Here is a 24,278-nt window from a genome sequence, read left to right as displayed (position 1 = left end):
TGGATCATTTGAGAAAAATCAACAAGGTCAAACAAGATTAATTCATGAACATCTGGTAACTGGCTAAGTTCCAAAAGAGGAAACACAGCACTGTCGAATGAAGCAAAATGGATGAAAAATTGCAAAAGAATGGATGGTGCTAATAAACATTCTCGTGGTAAGAATTGTGTCATCAGTGCTGTTATTCTTTGGGTTTCTTCCATTGGGGGTAAACAATCTGATCTTGTTTTCCTGGGATCTGCAGCTGCTGCTGCTGCTGCTTCCTTGTCTCTCCGCTCTCTTTCTATACAAATACACACACACACACACACACACACACAAATTCCAAATCTTCTGCTAGTTTCTTAGCTCCACAGAGGCTCCTATTAAGTACAAGGACAGTCTGAGCGGTGTATGCACTCAATTTTTTAAAAAAATTGAGTGACAGCAACACCCAGAGCTGAAAGAACAAACTGCTCCCATATGTTGGTGACATCATTGTAGTGAGTGACGTTGCTGGGACATTTGTGTTCCCCCTGCTCAAATGTTGTTTCCGATATCTGCAGGAGAAGAGCTTGGACAGAAAACGATGCACTAAAAATCCCAGACCACCTCCTGATTAAATTATTCTCATTAGAAATTAGGATTACCGAGTATGGGCTGCATAAATCTGCCATACAGTGGTGATCCAGATGTTTGCAACCTGTACATGGAAGTCCTATATAAATAAAACAGCAAACCTACTCATCCAAAAACCTAGTCCTGCAACTGGGACAAGCAACTTGGTAATTAAGGGAAGCAGTCACTAAGTGAAAAGATGACGGTGCTTATGATCTTACTTCAGTTTTCCTTTGCTTTAGAGAGCCGCAAACTTCCTTGTAAATGCAAGGGAGTTACAATTTCATCAATGTCACTAAACAAGACAGTGGCTAAATGAGGACTACCTATAATTCTGAATATCTCTTGGGGAAACCCTGTGGACTTTAGAGATTTCCACGTATTGTACAGATAGTCCTTGGCTTACAACAGTTCATTTAGTGACCATTCACAGTTACAATAGCACTGAAGAAAGTGTGTTGTGACCGTTGCTGTGTCCTAGGGGTCATGTGATCACCTTTTGCAACTTTCTGACAATCAAAGTCAACAGGGAAGCCAGCGTACAACACTTAACAGTCATGATACTAATTTAAAAACTGCAATGATTCACTTAACAACTGTTGCAAGAAAAGTCATAAAATGGAACAATAGTCACTGAACAAACGTCTCCCTTAGCAGCATAGAATCAAGGGCTACCTATATCCCAGGCTGTCAAGCCTCATGTGTTGCCCATTATGACAGGAAATGCGTAACCCGTTCTCATCCTTGGCTTGATCAAAAGGCTGCCTTGTAGAGGAATTTCCTCTGCTACAGATAATCCCATCAGTGGGCACACCTCCTGTTTCCTAGAACACAATTTGGAAACCGCTAATCTTAAAACCAAATTTAAACCTCTCATTCCAACGGCTTGTTCAAGAGGTTGGAGGTTTATAATTAGAAGCCTAGTGCTAGCTCAAAACAAATTAATCTTTCCTAGGCTTCATCAAGCATAGTAGGCCAGCAGCCAGCACCTCCATTTACAGAGATAGTGGTAGAAAGCATTGAGCGCTTGCCATACATTGCTGATCTTTGGGCTATTGCCTTCTCACATCTCATGAAACAACCTCTTGCTTATAGATGGTCAGGGCACACAAACTGCCTGCATAATATATTTTTTAAAAAGGAAATTGCAACATTAAAAAAAATCCAGCTATGTACTCAGTTTCCATGCATCTCGATAAAATACTCCACTGGTCTTTTCATTTTATTAAGAGATTAATGCAAAGTATAGCAGTGAACTTATTCAGAAAGAAGTCTCATAGCCCATCATTTGCAACCACAAATTTAATGCCTTCCATGCCTTCAAACAACAGTCAGAGTCATGTGAGGTTGTGAATTTCTACTGCCTGTACCCCTAACTGGTTTTGGTGATCTCCCCTTTGAAACTTCAAACCAGGACAGAGCCTCAAGAACAGGTGTCAAAGAAGAAGAAAAAGGAGACCAGAATAGAAAATAAAAGAGGAGATAATGGTCTCCTCCGTTGTTTTTCAGAGGTTTTAGACAGGAAGCGCCTGTTCCTCTGCTCTGCTAATCAGGAGGTTAATTGATATTTTAAAGTTAGGATAAAGGCTTACAAAAATGGAATGAAGGAAAGGGTTTCAAAAAATAGAAATGGGGAACATTTAATTTTTCAGGATTTATGTGGATGAGCTCTGATGATTAAATTGATTTAGATAATGCCTAAGTTCAGGTATTAATGCAGCAGGCAGACAATGGAAAAGCATTGTGCATCTATGATTTTGATTAAGAATAATGACATGCTTTCTTCCAAGAAGCTCACCCATGGGCAGATTGTACCCTCTTGGAAGGAAGGTTAAGTATGTTAAGTATGTCACACCTGATTTTACAATCTTTTTTTGTCATGGTTATTAAGCAAATCACTGTAGTTGTTAAATGAATCACATGGTCATTAAGCAAATCTGGTTTTCCCCATTGGCTTTGCTTGTTAGTAGCCAGCTAGGAAGATACAAATCGATGTTGCAAACATTGTAATTGAATATCAATTGTTAAGCACCCAAATTCTGATCACATGCTTGTGAGAATGTTGCAACAGTCATAAGCGCAAGGACCAATGCTCAGTTTATTTTCTTCAGTGCCATTGTAACTTCGAACAGTCAATAAATGAATTATTATAAGCTGAGGACTATACACACACATACACATACACACACACACACACACACACAAACACACACACAAATATTCTGCCTTGCTTCCAAGTTCGGATGTGATGTATAATGTGCAGAAGATAACAAAGTTCTAAGTCAGCAAGAGCCTCGGTGGCACAGTAGTTAGAATGCAGTATTGCAGGCTTCTTCCGCTGACAGCCAGCTGCCTGCAATTTGGCAGTTCAAATCCCACTCAAGATTGACTCAGCCTTCCATCCTTCCAAGGTGGGTAAAATGAGGGCCCAAATTGTTGGGGGCAATAGGCTGATGCTGTACACCGCTTAGAGAGGGCCAGGGGTGGGATTCAATTTTTTTAACAACCGGTTCTGTGGGTGTGGCTTAATTGGTGGGCGTGGCTTGGTGGTCATGTTATTGGCTGGGCATGGCCAACTCAATATTACTCACATCGAGGCATACATCTCCTTGCCTGGCCTCTCATGACTGTGGGAATGCTGCAACAGTCGTAAGTGTGAAAAATGGTCATAAGTCACTTTTTCAGTGCCATTGTAACTTTGAATGGTCACTCCACACAAGCAAAGTACCAGCAAAGGAGGGGAAAAAACTCCAGAGAAGTTCCTGAGACAGGAAGTCTAGTCCTGCCAAGAATGTAAGAAGGGTTAATGGAGAGGCAGTTTCTGTAAGCAACACCAGAATGTTTCCTTCCTGCCTTCCTTACAGGATTAGGCCAGTAATTTCTTCTAACAACCGGTTCTCTGAACTGCTTAGAATGTTAACAACTGGTTCTAGCGAATAGGTGCAACCTGGTAGAATCCCACCCCTGGAGAAGGCTATAAAGCAGTATATAAGTCTAAGTGCTGTTGCTATTTTTGTCTGTTTATATTTTAGCCTTAAATATTTCCATATATTTATGGAATGGATATTTTGAATGGAATATCTATTCTAAATATCAATTCCTTTCAGAGAATGTCCTTGAGCAAATTGTAGAATATTTACAGAGAATGGGAATATGAATGGACACATTTTAAGATGTGTAAATACTGGTAGAATTACAATGGGTAATAAGTATATGGAAAGTCTGTCAAAAGCAAAAATGACTGTGTATAAGAATGTGCTTCAATTTGTTATTTTTTATTACATGGATGTGGAGAATTAGATAGGTCAGCAGAAACAGAGAAAGAATTAAATGCAGTGGAAATGGGTGTGATAAGAAGTTAGGGTCAAGAATGATTGGGTGCTGAATGAATATGATGGAATATTTATCAAAATATATAACAGAAGCATCTTGAGGAGGTTTGGTCATATCCAGAGAAAACATGAAGATCAAGCTCGATAACAAATGTGAGGGAAAGGTGAATAGGCTGTGATGACTGAGTAGATTGTGGTAGAATTCAAAAATCATCAGAAAGAGGCAAGAAGTTTAAAGAATAAAAAGCAATATGAACCTGTTGTGCCTCCGAGGTTTGAACCTGATCAGTCAGCAGATGTAGGCTCGAGTGATGAGGAAGATCTGGCATTGAGATTTGAGCCTGCATTATTGAGCGACACTGAAAGGAGTCAGGAGGAAGAAGAGGACTTGACTCTGAGATATGAGCCTGATTTACTGGAAGTTTCAGAGTCATCTTCCTCCCCTGAATCTCCCTCCCTGATTGAACCTCAGGTGTTGTTAACAGACAATCAGGAGAGCGTGCCGGAGTCATTAGTTGAAGAACAAACCAAGCAATGTTGGATAGATGCACGGCAAAGACGTAAGCAGAAATGGGCCATCCAATGGACACAGAAAAGAGACTGACACACCCCTTAGGGAATATAAGGAAGCGTGCTAGCTCTGAATCTCCGTTCGAAGCAAGGTGTCATTTCAGTTGGTGTTACCTCTGATACACTCACTCGGCTGCAGTGTCTTGATTTATGGTTAGTTCGGACTTGCCAGACAGATTCCAGGAAGACTGCCAAGGACTGTGTAAACAGAAGCAGCTAACTCTGCCGTGTCTGAGACTGTCTGTTTGAGCATTTGTACTTTGGAACTTTGGACTCTCACCTGTGGATACAGGTGAGACAGAACATGAACCAATGTATATACATGGTGGACACAAAGACAGAAAGGCAGGGGTGGGATTCTACCAGTTCGTACCTGTTCAGTAGAACCGGTTGTTAACATTCTTTTTTTTAATAAAGTTTTATTGAGTTTTAACAAACAAATAAAACATCTTATTTGAATACAGCGGCATTTCAGGTTATCACATTTCCATACAGACACAATTTTATATGCATATTCATCTTATGTATTCAACTTAATGTCTTATTACTCTTTTTCCAACTTCACACTCTTTCTCCCTTTACTTCTCTTAATTTTCTTTTATGGTTATCGCATTTTCTTCTTATTCAATTGTATTTCTTTTACCTAAACTTCTATATCTTTTTATTCATTGTACTTATACTTTTGTCAGTTTTGTTTACAATTTCATATGTTCTCTTCCAACATTCTTAAGAAGCAAAATTCCCCCTATGATTGCCAATTGAAGTGCAACACCTTTAAATCTTATTGTTATTATTATATGAAATCTCATTGAACATTGAATTTGTGCATTCTAAAATTATAACATTCAAATTTCTAATATCTATTTTATATCATATAAATCTCATCATTCAGACTCTGCTTGGTACTTCTCCTTGAAAATGTAAAAACAAAAATTCTAAAAACATAGCAAAACCAATATATATATAAACATTAGTAAACAAAATAGTTATTCAAAATCTTTCTAGTACTGGTATGAACCTTGTAAATCTTTCACATTTCTTTTCAATATCTATCAATCTTTGAGAACAGTTGAAATGTTTTCCTCCCTTCTTCATTATTACTTAACTGTTAATAAGCATACCATTGGATAGTCATACAGTTTTATCTTATAAATTATTTACTATTAATAAGCAAAATAATTATTCAAATTCATTCTAATAACTGGTATAAATTTCCTTATCAATCTTTCACATTTCTTTTCAATATTTTATCAATCTTTAGAAACAATTGCAATGTTTCCCTCTCTTCTTTATTATTGCATTAATTATAAATAAACATACAATTTCATAACAATATAGTTTTATCTCATGGATTATTTATTTATTTCATTTCTAGCTCATTACAGTATTCTACTGCCACAACACTATATTTTGTACCTTTGCAGAATCCTCACTTTTAACTTAATTTAACCATTGTCTCTGTGTTTTCTAGTTGAGCAAATACCTTTAATTCTAGTATGTTTCCCCTTTTTCTTTATTTCCTGTTTTTGTCCCTCATAAGTTCTTTCCCTTTCTATGTTTCCCCCCTTTTTCTCATCCTTTTTTTATACCTTTCTCTCTCTAATTTTCCTTTCTGTAGTTTTCTTTTCTCCTTCTCCTTGCTGTTATTCTTCTTTTTCAGACTATTTTTCTTTTTGGCTGTTCCCTTTGATCTCAAGCTTTTAACTCCTTTCCCCCTTTTCCCCCTTATTACCACACTTTGCATTATTTAATCATTGAAAATGGCTTCTTCTTTGCCCCACCCTTCTTCTTGCTCTTGAAGCTTTTCCTTTTCCTTTTCATAGTTCAGGATCTCCATTTCAAAAAATTCAGATACGAAGCCAAAGGATCTTCCTCCCCTTTCTGCATCTTCTTTCTGTTTTTTAAGACTCATCTTCAATTCCTCCAGGAGTGATGGCATTTTAAACACTTTTGAACAACCACCCGATTGACTTTAAGTAAAAACAGAAAAAGAAAGAAAAAAACAATGCCAAAAACTATTTTTTTAAATCACCAAATGATCCCAGACTGTTCCTTCTTGTTTCTTTCCTTTACTTTTCCTTTCCATGGGTTACTGTATCTTTTAATAAGATTTCAATTACAATGTATCCTCGGGAGTCTTTTCAAAGTTTCACTGTTAATCCTCTTTATTTTTCCAGGTGGCACTCCATTTTTCCATTATTCCAAGTCCCACCCTTTTGCCTCCACTCTTCTCCTTTTTAGCGCTTTAAAATGACCAAGAAAAAATATTGATTCTCCTTTTGACACTTAGATTTCAGCTTAAGGTTGCCTATTAGTGTCAAAATAGATTAATATAAATTTCTTTCCATACCATTTGTAATTGTCAATATAAAGGTAAAAAAAGGGGGTTTTAACCTCTTTTCTCTCTCCTTCGCCGCTTAAAGATCTTCTTTCAGAAGTATCCCTCTAAGTACTTTTAGATTCAGGGTACCTTGCTTTGATGTTCTCTGTTGTTTAGGCTGGTCTGTCCTGTTTTCCTCTTTGTCTTCCTCCTGCACAATCTTATCCAGTCGGGTTCTCCTTTGAGGTGGCCATTTCTGACCACCGCTGCAACCACCTTCGGGGAAGGGAATTTAGACCAGCCAAGGAGGAGAAATGCATCCCCTCCACTCAGCTAGCAATCTCCCCACTCTTCACCACCTCTACGGGGTGGCTTCAGCCCCTAATCCAAAGGATCGGGGCACTAAAGCGGCGAGCACAGATCAAAACCGCACATGATTGCAGATTTTGGTCTGTCGCTGAAGAGACCCAAACCAGAAATCCCCGGTTGTTAACATTCTAAGCAGTTCAGAGAACCGGTTGTTAGAGGAAATTACTGGACTAATCCTACAGGGAAGGCAGGAAGGAAATATTCTGGTGTTGCTTATAGAAACTGCCTCTTGTTAACCCTTATTACATTCTTGGCAGGACTAGACTTCCTGTTTCAGGAACATCTCTGGAGTTTTCTTTCCCTCTTTTGCTGGTACTTTGTTTGTGTGGAATGACCATTCAAAGTTACAATGGCACTGAAAACAGTGACTTATGACCATTTTTCACAGCATCCCCACAGTCACGAGAGGCTAGGCGAGGAGATGAATGCCTTGATGCGAGTGATATTGAGCTGGCCATGCCCAGCCAATAACATGACCACCAAGCCATGTCCACCCAGTCACATGACCACCAAGCCACGCCCACCAACTAAGACATGCCCACAGAACCGGTTGTTAAAAAATTTGAATCCCACCCCTGCAGAAAGGTACTTAGCAGTATGGTTAATGGTGTTTGTATAAATTTTAATTTCGTCTTTGACAATATATTTCTAAAATAAAAGTCAGTGTAACTGACACAATGATGGTTACTGGCTTCAAAATGGCAGGTGTGACTGGCTGAGCAAAGTCCTTTACATACATATAGTATGTGTGACACATATTATAAAGAAAGTAGAGTTTTGATCTCCTGGTCATGCCCTCCATTTTGAACACATGGCCCTCCCTGCAAATGCTCATGTTCCTGCCTAATTATTTCTGCTTACTGTTTTCTCTGCTTTGCTTCACATTACTGATCTCGAAAGGGAATAGAATAGTAAGTAGCAAATGGCTAGTTGTCTGTGAGAAAGCCATTATTTAAATAATAAAATATTTGAATGAGCCTGAAGTTCTGCCTTCTGCTCTCAAAATCTCTCTCCCTTCCACCAATTATAGCCAGAGGTCAGTGCCGAATGCAGAAAAATAGTTTGGGAAATGGATAATTAATTATTCTTGCGTGCTTCTTCCAAAGGCTTGGCAAATACCTCCAGAGTTCCCAAAGCGATTTGCTCCTTTAATATCTAAAGTTCCCCTTCCTGGTAGGCAAGCAGTGTTCCAGCCAGCACAGCCCTTTTCAAAGGGCAACATGTGCAGAATGTCCAGAACCTCCTACAGATGTCTGTAAAGAGCCACAAAAAGGCATGTGGTTTATATTAGCCAGAGAAACTAAGATTCAAGTTAGGAGCCAGCCAATTAAATTCTTCCCCGGGTCTGCTCTGAGAGTGCCAGTCATTGGTGGATGAAATGTGAGCCTTCGGGGATGGGGATGGTGACGTCAGCTTTCAAGCAGATCTGCTACAGGGCTGGGTCGTGGGGAGAAAATTTGAGTTGTTCAGCCAGACAAGCTATTTCTGACCAAAAGTAATCTAGTGTTAAAAATGTGTTGCCAAGAGAGATTAGTCATGGTTATTTTGTATAGGGTGGAGCTAACAAGTGTTTCTGTGAGTCATCAGAAACTGGTTCATATAATAACAGAACTCAGACTTTCCCAGTTTGCATAAATACTGCTCTGGCAGCTCTTTCTTTCTTTCTTTTTCTTTCTTTCTTTCTTTCTTTTTTTTCTTTCTTTCTTTTTCTTTCTTCCTTTTTCTTTCTTTCTCTTTCTTTCTTTCTCTTTCTTTCTTTCTTTCTTTCTTTCTTTCTTTCTTTCTTTCTTTCTTTCTTTCTCTGTCTTTCTCTCTGTCTCTCTCTCTCTCTCTCTCTCTCTCTCTGTCTTTTTCTTTGTAAGGATCAAGCCAAAAAAAAACATTAAACTGAGTGAAGAAATGATCCTGCATTGCACAATTCTTGCTCATTTGGCTTCACATCAATGTATGAAAAAATACCCACAATATTTCACTAGGAAACAGAAATTAAAAAAATACTGTTGCATTTCCTTTGAGTTCTTGCTAAGATCTGAATCGATAAACTAGTATTGTCTGTTGATATAGCACTGCTATACCTGGGTTTCAAAATGAGATGCAAAAAATTCAACCGCTCTGTTGCTATCTCAGGGACATGTGGATTGTTAGAACTCAGCTATAATGGCCCTAATAAAATCTGGATCTGTACAACTTGAATTGTATTTATATTTTACCCATATTACCCATTAGGATATAATAAATTCAATTCCTTCTCCAAGCTTTAAAAATCACTATACAAATATGCTACCTGTGTACATCCCATGTGCTAAATAAATAAACATGTGTACAAATTTGCTTTGAAAGATGTACGACTGGTGAAAATGAAAATACCAAAATGCAAATATTGAAATACTAAAATGCAAATATATTGTTTTGCAACTTTATCTTCAGCCAAAATCAGTTACATTTTAGACAAGCAACACTTAACTGGTATAGTACAATTCCCCAATTGGATAAAGGTGGCTGCTTCTTAGTTCCAACTGAAAAGAAGCAGAGCTTTTAAATTTTCCAACACAGCAAAGAAGAAAAAGAGATTGTCTTTTCTCTATGATTGAAATACATTCCTCAGCTCTCCGGGAGGGTGAAAATGGCCTCCCTGGGCTCCAGAGGCCCTCTGGAAGCTGGAAACGGACCTTCCAGCCTTTTTCTGTATTGTGCACAGTAGTGGATTTTTAAGCTGTGCAGATGCAGATAGATAAACTCAACAAGATGTCCATAACAAAGTACATTTATTAGTTCATCAGGTATCCTCATAACTCACATTTGTGATGAAGTTCTTCTTTAATGACCAGTCCTTTGTATATCTGCCTTGTAAGTAAAAGGTGGTTATCTCCTAACCCATCTCGTAGCGATAGAAAGCAGCTGCCATGAGTTAGGGAATTCAGGCAAAAGAGAGGAAAACTCCCCCAACCCATCAAGGGTCAAATTAGTGACCAATTGGGATTACAGATGTGGCCATGTGACATGAACTACATTTCCCAGGATACCTTTAACTACATTTACCATTATGCATTCCCTTAAGGGGACAGCTCATGATTCTTAAGTAACTATCCAATTCCCATAGACTGGCTGGAACAGCACAGGCCTTCTGGAACTTCCAGGAGGCCCAGTTTTCACCTTCCCCAAGCCTCCACACAGGCCCTGTACTTACCTGGGATAACCAAAATGGGCCGTGTGGGGACTCCTGGGAGGGGAGGGGTGGGTGGGGCCAACCAAGGGTAGGATTTGCCAGTTCACCGAATCGGCCATAAAATTAGGTGCCGGTTGAGTACTGGTTCTCTTGAACCAGGGAGAACTGGTAGCAGCCCACTCCTGCTTGTAAGTTGATACTACAACCTGTAGTGTCAATGATACTACATATACTCTGGATACACAATGGCTCTTACTGAGCCATCTTTAACTTTGGATGGGAAAGGTCAAAAAGACTCTGTCTTGCCCTGAATATCTCACATTCTTCAACACCCTCCATAGGCAGATCACACATAAAATGCAATTACTTACTGAATAGCTATTTGATTGTGTGGAATGTATCCTGTGCCTGAAGGCTTCATAGAATACTAAATTATATCAGCCCCTCTTCCTGTTTTGCATGAACTCAAAATGGGTGAAGACGCCCACACCCAGTTTAGCGAAGGGGGGAAAAAGTCACAACTCAACTCAGGAATTCAGATTAAAATCTTCCAGACAGATGTTCTCTAAAGGAATAAAAAGGAGTCATGTTGGACAATTGGTTACACTGCCTAATGTCTATTCAGAATGATTTTCACTCATAATCTAGCTTTCTATAATGTAAAGCTTTTATGCTTTTTTCCTTCACTCTAAAGCAGGGGTCCCCAAACTTGGCAACTTTAAGACTTGTGGACTCTGCTGGCTGGAGAATTCTGGGAGTAGAAGTCCACAAGCCTTAAAGTTACCAAGTTGCCAAGTCTTAAACTTGCCAAATTTGGAGATCTCTGTTCTAAAGCAATAGAGAAAAGATCTTTTTTTTCCTCTTAAGGCTTTGTTTAAGGTATTTTGAATACACACCCGCTCAGATTTCTCTTCTAAAATAAGTAATTTTTTTGCTCCTCCATTCTCCTTAAATAGGACTTAATTTCAGTTCTCTGGTAATCCTTATTTTCGTTCTCCATAAAATATGATGCCTGGAACAGAATACAGAACTTGACCCAGCAGAATAAAGATCAGTTATTTTATAATAATTTTTAAAACCATACTCATTAACGTAGCCTAAGATGAAATTATCTTCTTTTGCACATTACATGGATGTTCATAATCAGTATATAATCAACTACTTTTTTAAAAAGAAGGTCACAAACCAAGCCAGGTATTACCGTGTTTCTCATATAATAAGGCCGGGTCTTATTTTTTTTTGAGCCCCGAAAAAATGGCTAGGCCGTCTTTTCGGGGGTGACTTAATTTCCCCCCCCCCCTTGCATCGGCTTGGATGTTGACCTCGGCGTTGTTGGGGCACTTCATATCGGGGTCAGCGCAGGCAGCACAAAACAAAAGTACTTGCAACAAAAGTACTTCCTAATGGCAAGCCCCCCCACCATTCCCCCCATTTAGCATGTTTTAATATAGGCCTTAATTTGGGGGGAGGGGCTTAATTTCATCTCATGCCTATAAAACATGCTGGGACTTCCTATTGGGGGAGGCCGTATTGTTGGAGAAACAGGGTACTTATCCAATGCTCAGACATTGCATTTCTGTTTCCAAAATGAAAACATCGTATTAATTCTGAAACTTTTATCCTATTAATTTTGCCCATTTCTCTAATCTATTACAGTCATAAGACTGTTAGATTTATATTCTACCTTTCCTCCAAAACCTCATACTAACTTCATTTTATCTCTGCAACAACAACAATCAGCTGTGGGACACACTGGTTTGAGAGAGTCATTCAGTCCAGTCAATTTCCATGGGCAAAGGGAGAATTGAATCTAGATCTCCCTGGTCCCAATTGACACCAAAGCCACTGCACCACACTGTTGTAGTATGACTTTAACTATACCTATTAGAGACGCACCTGATTTCTATAATCTACAATTTTTTTCTTCACTTCTTCATCCAAATCACTAATAAAAGTGTTGAAGAACAGAGCCAGCTTGATGTATTAGTTACAAGGCTAGAAACCAGGAGACCGGAGTTCTAGTCCTACCTTAGGCACAAACCAGCTATGAGACTTCGGGCCAACCATTAATTCTCAGCCCTGGGAAGCAGGCAACGGCAGATCACTTCTGCAAAAACGTTAGCCAGAAAACTGTAAGAATGTCTACTAGCAATCACCAAGAGTCCAAAACTGACAATGAATGAAAGAATGAATGAATGCAGAGCATGGCACGGCCCTTAGCACCCAGCTTGATATTTTTCATTTCAGTGTCTTGAGAAAGCTGTGATGAAAACTGTCTGAATATGATTTTTATATATCTGTTTCTCAGCAGCATTCACAGGCAGAGGTGGGCTGCTGCTGGGGGGTTGAGAGAGCCCCTAGCTAAGATTCTGTGCAGTTTGGAGAACCCCCAAATCCCACTCCTGGCTGGCCCCACCCCTCCCAAGAGTCCTCATGCGGCCCATGTTGGGTGCAGGTAAGCAGGGCATGCGTGGAGGCTCAGGGAGGGCAAAAAATGGGCCTCCCAGAAATTTGGGAAGGCCGGAAATGGGCCCATTTCTGGCTTTCAGAGAGCCTCCAGAGCCAGGGAGGCTGTTTTCACCTTCCCATAGGCTCAAGGAAAGCCTCTGGAGTCCGGGGAGGGCAAAAACGCCCTCCCACCATGGTGTAGGAGGCCAACAAGGCCATGCCCACCCAGCAACCAGGCAGAGAACCCTTTACTAAATTTTTTGAAGCCCACCCCAGTTCACAGAGACAATGACACTTGCAGCATTGTAGTCAAATCCCAGTCCCTTTAGGGTATTCACAGTTATCACACATAAACATAGAAGGCAAGGCTTTGATCCAGTGGTGGGATTCAATTTTTTTTACTACTGGTTCTGTGGGTGTGGCTTGGTGGACATGGCAGGGGAAGGCTACTGTAAACTCTCCAGTCAGAGGTGGTGTTTGCCGGTTCTCCGAACTACTCAAAATTTCCGCTACCGATTCTCCAGAACTGGTCAGAACCTGCTAAATACCACCTCTGCTTTGATCACTGCTGCATCTTTTGGGGAAAACTTCATTAAAAGCTTTGCTAAAATCAAGCTACCTATATTATAGCCCACAACCTAGTAAAAAGGGTAGCATGATGAAAGAAAAACGATATAAAATTAGATCAATAAGAAACAATATTCATTTCTGGTAATTATTGCATTGTTTTCCATGAGCTATTCTACAACTTTCCTGGGTATTTCCCAAGATTTCTGAAAGATCATATATAAAGATTTAGCAAGTTCATCTGCAAGTTCCTTCAGTATCTTAGCATGTAGTTCATCTGATCCTTTCACACTGAATTCCTATCCTCCCACTTCAGTCCTGCCCTTTCATTATTATTTTTTGTTCACAACTGCCTGATAAAACATTATGTTATTGAGAATACGGAAACAGCAATAGTAGTTGTCTTTCTAAATTGTTAGCATTTTCCTGTCCTCTTCGTGAAGGTTATATAGGGGTATTTTCTGTTTGTTTTTATTTTAAATCTTCATTTGATGCCCTTGATGTTCTTAAGCTTCAGCAACACAGGATTAAAAAAACAAACAGGATATACATTTTGTTTTTCTTCTGTTCGATTCTCAGAGACTGCCAAGGAAAGTGCCAAAGTTTTCTTGGTAAGGTTTTTTAGAAGCAGTTTGCCATTGCCTCCTTCCTGGGGCTGAGAGAAAGTGATTGGCCCAAGACTGGAACTCACAGTCTCTTGATTTCCAGCCTTAACCACTATACCAAACTGGCTCTTAAAAGAGGATTTAGACTGGAGTAAGGCAATAGTTACATGGGAAGACCTAAAATTGGGACAGAATGCAGACAGTGTTTAAATTATAAGACCTAATGAACTCTGCTGTGCTAATTCCAACATTTCAAAGGACTATACATGATTCCATAATTTTTATTTAGAATCCCCCAGCATTATACAAAAAAATGAGGTCATGTATTTTACTCAACAGAAAATATCATTTACATAAAATATGCGCATACATCAAAACAAAATTAAAAAGAAGCTTAATTAAGAATATCTGAAGAGACTTCCCTCCTATGATTTTCCTTTTCTTTCTTGCTGCTGCTCAATTCCATCTGCAGCCTGGAGCCTACCAGGAAGTCCATGAGCTGAGACTTCCTTGTCCCTCTTTCTCTGCCTCTCCTTTGTTCTTTTTCTCCTCCTCCCCCCACTCCTCCTCCGCAAAAACACACATCACTGGTATGTCAACTTTGAAAGTGAGCGGGACACTGAGTTCATACACAGGCATGCAGTAGCTGATATTTATTTATTTTATTCATTTATTTTGTCAAGCGATTATAAGATAACAGGTATAAGTATAAACATAGTTATGAATCCATGAAATGGATACATATAAGAAAAATAAAAAAGAAACAACAGGACAGGGAGGGTAGGCACGTTGGTGTGCTTTAAGTTGGGAGCATGGGTCTACACGTGCTCCCAACTTAAAGGGAACATTAATGATAGCCATGGCACATAGAGAAAAAGAGTGAGAATAGTTGGGCAATATAATTGCCGTCTGGATCTTCCCCTGCAGACACCCTTCTTTGAGACAATACCTATCATAGGTCATAATCCACTTCAAGATCTTCCATTCTGGAGTGGACAGGATTAAAAGGATGATGGTGACATACTATCAAAGTCATCATGCTTTATTTCATCTTTTTTTTTTCATATCATGTCAAATTTAATCACTGTTATTATGTGTTTTTGCTGTGATGTTCTTTATTTACTCAGACTGAGGAAATTCAGAAGTTTTTCAAAAGATCAGAAGCCTGTTCTATGGACTTATGGGGACTGATGTTTATTACTTGTTCAATGGCCCTTGCTTTGTTGATTTTGATGTCTATTATATTATTTTCGTCTTGGCTGTCTGCTTGATTTAATGCTTTTAACTGTTTTAAAGTTTTCTCCAGTTTTATACACCACTCAGAGTGTACTGAAGTTGGGCAGCCAGTTAATTTAAATAGAAGAAAAAATACAATTAAAAAATTGTTGTTGCTACTAACAGCATTCCTTTTCTGCCTTTTAAGAAAGAAAATAGTTTTATCGTAGCTAGGGATGGACCCAAAAATTGAATTTATCAGAGGTTACAAGCGCACTTGTTACCCTTTATAATGGCTGCTTCTATTTTATCAGGCCATTTATTTTTTGTTCTTTTATCTTTCAAAATGTAATCATGAATGCATTTTTATTACTAATTAAAGCATTCTAAATTGAAACATAATTCCCATTTCATATGGCTTCATATGGCCACTCGGATAAATAAAATCTGCTCTGTCCACAATAGTTCTCCAAAAAATTCTACAGTTGTGAATAGAACAGAGCAAGCTAGACATACAGAATGGAGGGGAAGATCAGTATCCCCAGATATTGTGGAAAATCAAATTCAGTGATACTTGCAACTCACACCAGGGAAGAACAAAGACTTTGTGAGGACTAATGACAGATGCTGAAGACTTCAATAATAATGCTTTCACATAACTTTAGGGAGATATAGCCATGCTTTCCTTAGCAAAAGCCAAGGAATCTGGGGAGGTTGCTTTGGTAGAAAAACATTACTTTGGATGATGGATGGATGGATGATCTATCCTGCTACCATTTTTATAGAGTTGGTTCTACTATGAGATAAGAATAAGGTATCTGTTTTAGGCGGCAGATTCTTGAAGGGTGTGAAGCATTATTGCCTCCCCAACTGTTACCCACATATTCCCATTTTCCCAAGTTAGCTCAGTGTTAGTAGTAGTGCTTCCTAACCGGGCTGGCTATTTCACCTACTAGTATTTTCGTAACAGAGAGCACCACTGTGATTACTCCTTATCTGAAAGAGAAGGTCAAGAGGCAACTAATGAAGGTAGATACTTCAATGGGCATCACACACCAACTGCTCACTACTCTTATAATACACTTACACCTCCACTCCATCTAAATTGATGGTCTTTAATTAGGATCAAAAGCTGGCGGTGTCCTAGCAAAGGGCTGTGTGCCTTACAGGTTGTCCAGGATCATCTAAACCAGCCTGCTACTCATAGGTGCAAATTGGGGAAGTTCACCCATCATTAGCATTGAATTCAAAACTCAACTCGTGGTCCAGTACAGTTTGGAAGGGAGGGAGACAACTCTGTCCTTCAGCAAGCAAAAAAAACGTCATCTCTATAAAAGCTAGCAGGATTGGAGACAGCCTGCCTAGCAACTCTTTGGATCGAACAAATTGCAACAATAGCTCTAGTCTTTTATTTTTTGTACGGTATGTTCACAGACCCTAAAACAATGAATAAATCATTAACTTGCTACTATTGCACACCAAATCCCTTAGCTTGCTCCACAGCACAATATCTGCTTTCTTTCTTTCATTTTCCTTGCAACACCAGTACAGATTGAACTAATATTTAATTTGTTGCTAGCCATAAGTTACTACAAGGTCTTTGTGCCATAATTTATCTTGGGAGCCGAAGCTGAATAAGAAACGTTTGAGATACTGTTAGTTTTCTGAAAATTTAGGCACACATTTGGATATAGTGATAGATAACTTTTTTAAAAAGGGAGTGGAGCTGTAACCAATCTTTAAAAACATATTTTATACACATCTTTCAGCTCCAAAATAAGATACAACAGTGAGTTGTGGAATTAGAAAATTTAGAGGGCATCTCTAAAATAATCTAAATCCTGCCAATGTGGGAGATCTTCTTCTGGAACATCTATGGTAGGTGACCAGGTCATACATCCTCTGCCAGCTCAGATTAAGATGAATCCTGCATTTTCCAAGACGGCTGAACAGTTTGTAGAGTTAGAAAGATCCTCTTGAAGAACCTTTCAAACCTTCTTTCTTGTCATTTGGATCTCTTGTTTTGGGCTGCCCCACCTGGAGCAACAGAACACAAAATTGCCTTATCATTCCTGTGGTCATTTTGTGAGTAAGCTCTTTACGGCAAAGATTTATTATTTTCACTTATCTGCTTCTCCTATAAATATGTTTATCGGTGAACAGTATAATGTACTTATGTATTTCAGTGCATTCCTGCAGGCTTGCACACACTCCTTCCCTCACTTCCCTCTGGCAAATGTCTCCCTTCAGTTCTCTTCCCTCTTCCTTTCAGTCAGTGCGGTGTCCTGATTGCCCCTTGCCTGCCTTTTCTCATTCCTATTTAAGAATTATCAGGGAGGCTTCACATAAAGAAAGAATACTTGACAGCCAGCCTCCTGTCAACACCTATTATCTCCAAGAATGCAGCCAATGTTCAGCAGCCCTCTTCATAACAAGTTACCAGTGGGGAGAAAAAAGTCCACATGCTGGGAAGTTTCACATGGGTTATTCAGATGGTCACTTCCTCCAAGGTAAAACTCTTGCTGATCAATTGCATTTCTCTTCGCTGATGATGTAAAGCTACTCAACACCACAGACAATACTACTACCCTCCAAAAAAGACCTTGACTATGTATCAGAATGGTCAATCAAATGGCAACTTCAAATCTCAGCAAATAAATGCTCTGTCTTACATATTGGCAGAAAAAAATCAGAAAATAAAATACAAGCTAATTTGTCAAGACCTTGTTGATGATCCAAACTTTATCAAGGATCTTGGAGTACTCATCTCAAATGATCTAAGTGCTAGAGCCCACTGTAACTCCATAGCCAAAAAGGCATTAAGAGTTGTTAATCTAATCCTACGTCGTTTCTTCTCTGGTAATATCACACTATCAACTAGAGCATACAAAACATTTGCTAGACCTATATTTGAATACAGTTCATCAGTCTGGAGCCCATATTATGTATCTGAATTTAAAAAAAGTCCAGAAATATTTCACAAGAAGAGTTCTCTGCTCCTCTAACTCATTGCAGAATACCTTATGCCACCAGACTTGCCGCCTCCGGTCCGATATAAATATAGTATATAAAATCATACATTGCATTGTCCTACCTGCAAATGAATACTTCAGCTTCAATCATAACAATACAAGAGCAAACAATAGATACAAACTCAAGGTTAACTGCACCAAACTTGACTGCAGGAAATATGACTTCAGCAACAGAGTTGTCAATGTCTAGAATACTCTACCTGACTCTGTGGTTTCTTCCCCAAATCCCAAATACTTTAACCTTAGGCTGTCTACTATTGATCTCACCCACTTCCTAAGAGGCCTGTAAGGGGCATGCATAAGTGCACCAATCATCCCTGTCCTATTGTTTTTTAGTTTTCTTATAAGTATCTATCTCATGTATTCAAAATGATATTTATTCTTATACCTGTATCTTATAAGCGATTGACAAATCAAATAAATTCTAAAATACTAAAAATTGTGTGAGGGATATCGGAAGAACTCACTGCCAGAGAGGACGGGGGGGGGACTCTTACACCCCACTCCCCTGTATGGGATAAAATAAGAGAGGACGGTTATCTTATTTAATAAGAGAGGAAGGTTCATTTAGAAGGGTTTACCCTTTAGAAAGCTATTTTTGCAGAAACCAGGTGCCTGTGAATTCTAGTCCTAGTTTAGACACAAAACTGGGTGACTTTGGGTCTCTTTGCTTCTTCTCAGCCTAGGAAGAAGAGAATGGCAAGCCATTTCCGAAAAATGATTTTGTGCCATCAAATCATTTTCAACTCTTAGCTATCGCATCAGTGGTGGGATTCAATTTTTTTTACTACTGGTTCTGTGGGCGTGGCTTGGTGGGTGTGGCAGGGGAAGGATACTCTGAAATCTCCAGTCAGGGGTGGTATTTGCGGGGTCTCCAAACTACTCAAAATTTCCACTACTGGTTCTCCAGAACTGGTCAGAACCTGCTGAATGCCACCTCTGTATAGCATAGATTTTCTCCATTACAATGTCCCTAACTTGATCTTTCAAGTCTTCCAATGGTGCACTCATCACCACCATAACTGACTGCATCCATCTTGCTGATGGTCAACCTCTTCTTCTCTTTCCTTCAACTGCAAACAAGACAATTGTCAGGGAAGAGACAGCTGAGTCCACAGAATGATTGGGGTGTATGACAAACATCACAGAAAGGACCCATCCCAGAAAGCTGAACTGTACAGGTAAGGGAAGAGTGATGTACCTTCTGATTTGCAAGATTCTGTGAATGTAACCTTACCATAAAGACAATGAAAATCTCATAGGATTGCTACTTTTGTGGAGATAAACATAAAACAGATCCCTTGAACCTCTAGAAGAAAGTCAGGACATAAATCCAGTGATGTAACTTAACATAATCTTCTCCATTGAAACATTGTAGATTTGTCTTTAGGTATCTGAAACACTGCAAATACATGAGGTTGTTGTGATAAACTACATGTGAAGCACTTTTAAAACACTCAAAACTGTTATATAAATGCTCGGTCCATCAACTACTGGGTAACAATGTGCATTGCTGCCTTTGCTTTGAAAGAATCTTGGATATTCCTGAAAAAAAAATTGAAGCCCACCGAATAATTAAAGGATCATCAATACACAGGACTATTGCTTGGTTTTAAAAAGGCATGGATGAGAAAGACCATCCGTCCACCTATATTCTGTCTTTTCCCCAGTATTTCACTGGAGCCCTCCTCCTTATTAAAACCGAGCTGTGCTCATCCATTTGATTTCAGCAGTTTCCATAGTAACAGCTTATTCAGCTGCAGCCCTTGACCATTTCCAAAACTAGCTTGCAAAACAGGGGGGAAAAGAGGTCACTAAAAATCACGTGACCTTAATAGTCAGCCCTTGAAGTCTGGCAGCATGGTAATTGGCTACCCTCATTGCTCCCTAAAAAAAGGAGTGAGTGCATGATGGCTCAGTAGGAATGTGCTCTCTTGCACATCCCATAAATATGGATAATTCCATAACGCAGAAAACTCATTAGCTGTGGATTGAGGTATTTGCCTATATTGCTTTAAAGACAAGTAGATTTTCATAAATGAGATATTGGTGAGAAAAGATAAGTCTTTTAGTCTTTCTGGAGAAACTGGAACTCTTTCAAGTTTCCTTTTCTTTCTATTTTCTTTTCCATCGCTAAAAGTCTGGAAAACGGCTTTCTCATTGTTTCCACACCACACTGGAACATTTTCAAAACATCCATGTTCTATTCATTGACAGGCCAGTGGTTGTGAACATGGACTACATGGAGAAACACAAGCTATCTCACAAATTGAATTCAGATGGGATCACTACACCTCGAGACGCTAATCCCATAGACATCACAACAGATCTTTGGAGATCAAGGGCAGATAGCTTCAGCGAGTTTTCCAGAGGAAAATTCTATTGTATATTCCCGGATTTGACATTTTCCTGCCTGATAGTTGTTTCCCAGTTTCCTTCTGGGCATTTGCAGCTGGCCATTTATTGAAAAGTGCCATCCTCTTACTCAGCAAATTAGTGGTGCCATATTCTTCTGGTTTCACATCTGGAAGGGAAGTGCTTGGGAACAAGCGGACAAAGCATGTTCTCTAATATCTCCTCAGGGACCTGAACTTGATTCTTTAGCTGAAAGACAAGATTTGATACTCATTGATGTTCTGTCTCTTTCCCTCGAGCTGACTTGGAAGCTGTGCAACACAAAAACATTACCCCCGGCAAAAAGAAGATGAGCTGGAACTAGTCAAAGGATTTTATTTAAAGTGTGATCTCTCTTTGATATTCCTATTTGTGTTAATTTCATAATAGACATACATCAAGGTATGGCAGTCAAAAAGCTGCAAATCACGATCCACTTTAAAGGCATGACGCACTTTTGCAGATAGATACTTGAAAAACTAAGCCCCTCTTTACCAGGGTGATGACACAATTACCTGTGCAATGTTGATTCTTATCCAGACCCTTGAACATCATAGGGAAGCCTGTGGGTTTCTGAAGGCTAAAAACTAAATCTAATTTGTACATTTTTTTTCCCTTTTAATTTTTAAACACTATCCTGAAGTGCAAATCCCTTATCAATTTAGGTCATATCTATGTAAAAATCCATTTCCTTCAAACCCATAGTATATGAATACTAGAGTTGTCAGTAAGGAAAGGCAATCTGTATGTACCAATGGAGCAGTGGTGGGATTCAAATTTTTTTACTACCAGTTCTATGGGTGTGGCTTGGTGGGTGTGGCGTGGCTTGGTGGGCGTAGCAGGGGAAGGTTACTGCAACATCCCATTCCCTCCCGACCCCACTAACCTGCTTTCCAGCTCTGTTCTCCTGTGCAGGGCAACAAAAAAGACTCAACCAATCAGCTGGGACTCGGGAGGCAGAGAATAAATGGGGTCGGGGCCAGTCAGAGGTGGTATTTGCCGGTTCTCCAAACTACTCAAAATTTCTGCTATTGGTTCTCCAGAACTGGTCAGAACCTGCTGAATACCACCTCTGCAATGGAGAGACCGGGAAATCTGATAGAATGCTGCAACATTGACTAGAAGGCCACAGGTAAGGCTGTTCACTGCTTTTCCACCTAACTACAAAAGGATTTCTACTGCCTTAATTTGCATTTTGCAGAAGGTAGGGTTCCTGCAAAATAAAGCATTGGCCTGCTACCCCCAGTTTTCTACTTTAAAAATGCCTAAGGGCAGGGGTGGGATTCAAATTTTTTAACAACTGGTTCCGTGGGTGTGGCTTGGTGGTCATGTGACTTGGTGGACATGGCTTGGTGGTCATGTGACTGGGTAGGCATGCCAAACTCAATATTACTCACATCTCCTCCTCTGGCCTCTCATGACTGTGGGGATGCTGCTATAGTCATAAGTGTGGAAAAGGGTCATAAGTCACTTTTTTCAGTGCCATTGTAACTTTGAATGGTCACTCCAAACAAGCAAAGGCCAGCAAAGGAGGGGAAAAAAAACTCCACAGATGTTCCTGAGACAGGAAGTCTAGTCCTGCCAAGAATGTAATAAGGGTAATGGAGAAGCAGTTTCTGTAAGCAACACCAGAATGTTTCCTTCCTGCCTTCCTTACAGGATTAGGCCAGTAATTTCTTCTAACAACTGATTCTCTGAACTGCTTAGAATGTTAACAACCAGTTCTAGCGAATAGGTGCAAACTGGTAGAATCCCACCCCTGCCTAAGGGTCTTCTTTACTCTCCAGATGATTCTGATAACTAAATATGATGACCAGCAACTTGCTTTGCCATCTTCCCCTTTCTTTTGGAAATAATATTTTTTTAAAAAATGTAGAGGCCAGCGGCATTTCTCGATCTTATTTGATGGAATAACAGAATAACAGAGTTGGAAGGGACTTTGGAGGTCTTCTAGTCCAATCCAAACAGATACCATTTCAGATAAATGGTTGTCCAATCTCTTCTTAAAAACCCCAAGTGTTGGAGAACCAACAACTTCTGGAGGCAAGTTGTTCCACTGATTAATTTTTCTAACAGTCAGGAAGTTTCTCCTTAGATCTCGGTTGCTTCTCTCCTTGATTATTTTCCATCCACTGCTTCTTGTTCTGTCTTCAGGTTCTTTGGAGAATAGGCTGATCCCTTCTTCTTTGTGGCAGCCCCTTAGATATTGGAACACTGCTATCATGTCACCCCTAGTCCTTCTACCCAATTCCTGCAATCATTCTTCATATCTTTTATCCTCCAGTCCCCTAATCATCTTTGTTGCTCTTCTCTGCACTCTTTCTTTTTTATATCATGGTGACCAAAACTGGATGCAATATTCTAGGTGTGATTTTACCAAGGCATTATAGAGTAGTATTAGTACTTTATATGTTCTTGATTCTATCCCTTTATTAATGCAGCCTAGGACTGCTTTGGCTTTTTTGGCAACTGCAACACAGTGCTGGCTCAGAGTTAAGCGATTTTCCATTAGGACTCTAAGATCTCTCTTGCAGGTATTACTATTCTATACCCATGCATTTGTTTTTTTTTTCTTTGCTCCAAATACATAGGCGTTCTTCAGTAACAACTTCCCTTTTCATCCTTTATGGCTTCCAAGCCCCCATTCCATCCATTATTATTTCTTAATATTATATACACAAAAATGAGAAATACAGCTGCCAGTTCTTTAGCTTGTGTTGGTTTTCATGTGCATCAAGTTCTTCCAAAGAACCTAGGTTGTTTTAATGTACAGTTGTTGCAGCAAATCTTGCTTCCAAATCAGGACACAAGACCACGAAAGGTTGGAGAATACAGGTTTTATTTGTGCACAAGGTTCAGAGCATTAGCATGGCAGATTCTGAACCCCCAGCTCTTCCTGAGGCGTCACTTTTATGCATGTCATGACCTCAGTCCAGCCTGGGGTGTATTTTCTTATTAAACTATACCATAAAAGGAGAATAACACATATATAGGGAAAAGGGGAAGTACATATGCTTATTCAATTATCTTACACCATCTGTTATTTTCCCATCTCACCCTTGTTTACAGTAACGTGGTTAGTTCCTTAGTTCAGCAATTCCGTGGTTTTGCACAATATTATGTTAAGCAAAGCTTGGGGACTTGGGAACTTCTGATAAATGTAAAAACACTTTATTTGTAATTTTCCATACCGCTTCATTCCCCCCTTTGAAACTACACCTAAATCAACTGATTACTGTGGAGTTTCACAAATGGGGAGAGAATCTTCAAAGGTATTCAATTTCTTGTATTACCATAAAGCCATGGCTTTAGCAGTAGCCTTCTTTTCCACTAACATAGAAAGACGTTTGGAGATTGTTTTGACAAAGATGGGGAGGATACATGGTAAAATTACACATCCTGCAGCGATCATACCAACTAGTGCAACTATAGCCTGAAGACCCAGTAATTTGGGGAACCATGACCCAAAAATTTCACAAGGTCAAGACCGTTCCATTTCTGGATAGGTACATGTACAAGATTTTCTATGCATCTGGCACATTGCTTGATGAGTTCACCGATATCATCAAATTCTAGGCAACAATTGGTGAAATTGAATTTACCACAACACTTCCTTCAGCAGCCAAGAGGTAATCTAGGGCTAGATGATTTTGATAGATTGCA

The 24,278-nt window shown here is 39.4% G+C and overlaps 1 long non-coding RNA gene across 1 annotated transcript in view; it reads left to right on the top strand.

Moving 5' to 3' along the window:
- Window positions 1-4,579: 4,579 nt before the first annotated feature.
- Window positions 4,580-24,278, top strand: part of LOC148126222 (uncharacterized) — a 36,990-nt gene continuing 17,291 nt past the window's right edge. Inside the window, exon 1 of the long non-coding RNA XR_015743002.1 lies at window positions 4,580-4,791. This is a non-coding gene — a long non-coding RNA (uncharacterized LOC148126222). The remainder of the gene's footprint in view (window positions 4,792-24,278) is intronic.

Source organism: Pseudonaja textilis, chromosome 3 (genome assembly GCF_049901715.1).
Source record: "Pseudonaja textilis isolate UNSWEBS1 chromosome 3, rPseTex1.2, whole genome shotgun sequence".
NCBI lineage: Eukaryota > Metazoa > Chordata > Lepidosauria > Squamata > Elapidae > Pseudonaja > Pseudonaja textilis.
This window is presented reverse-complemented; position numbering and strand designations above follow the sequence as displayed.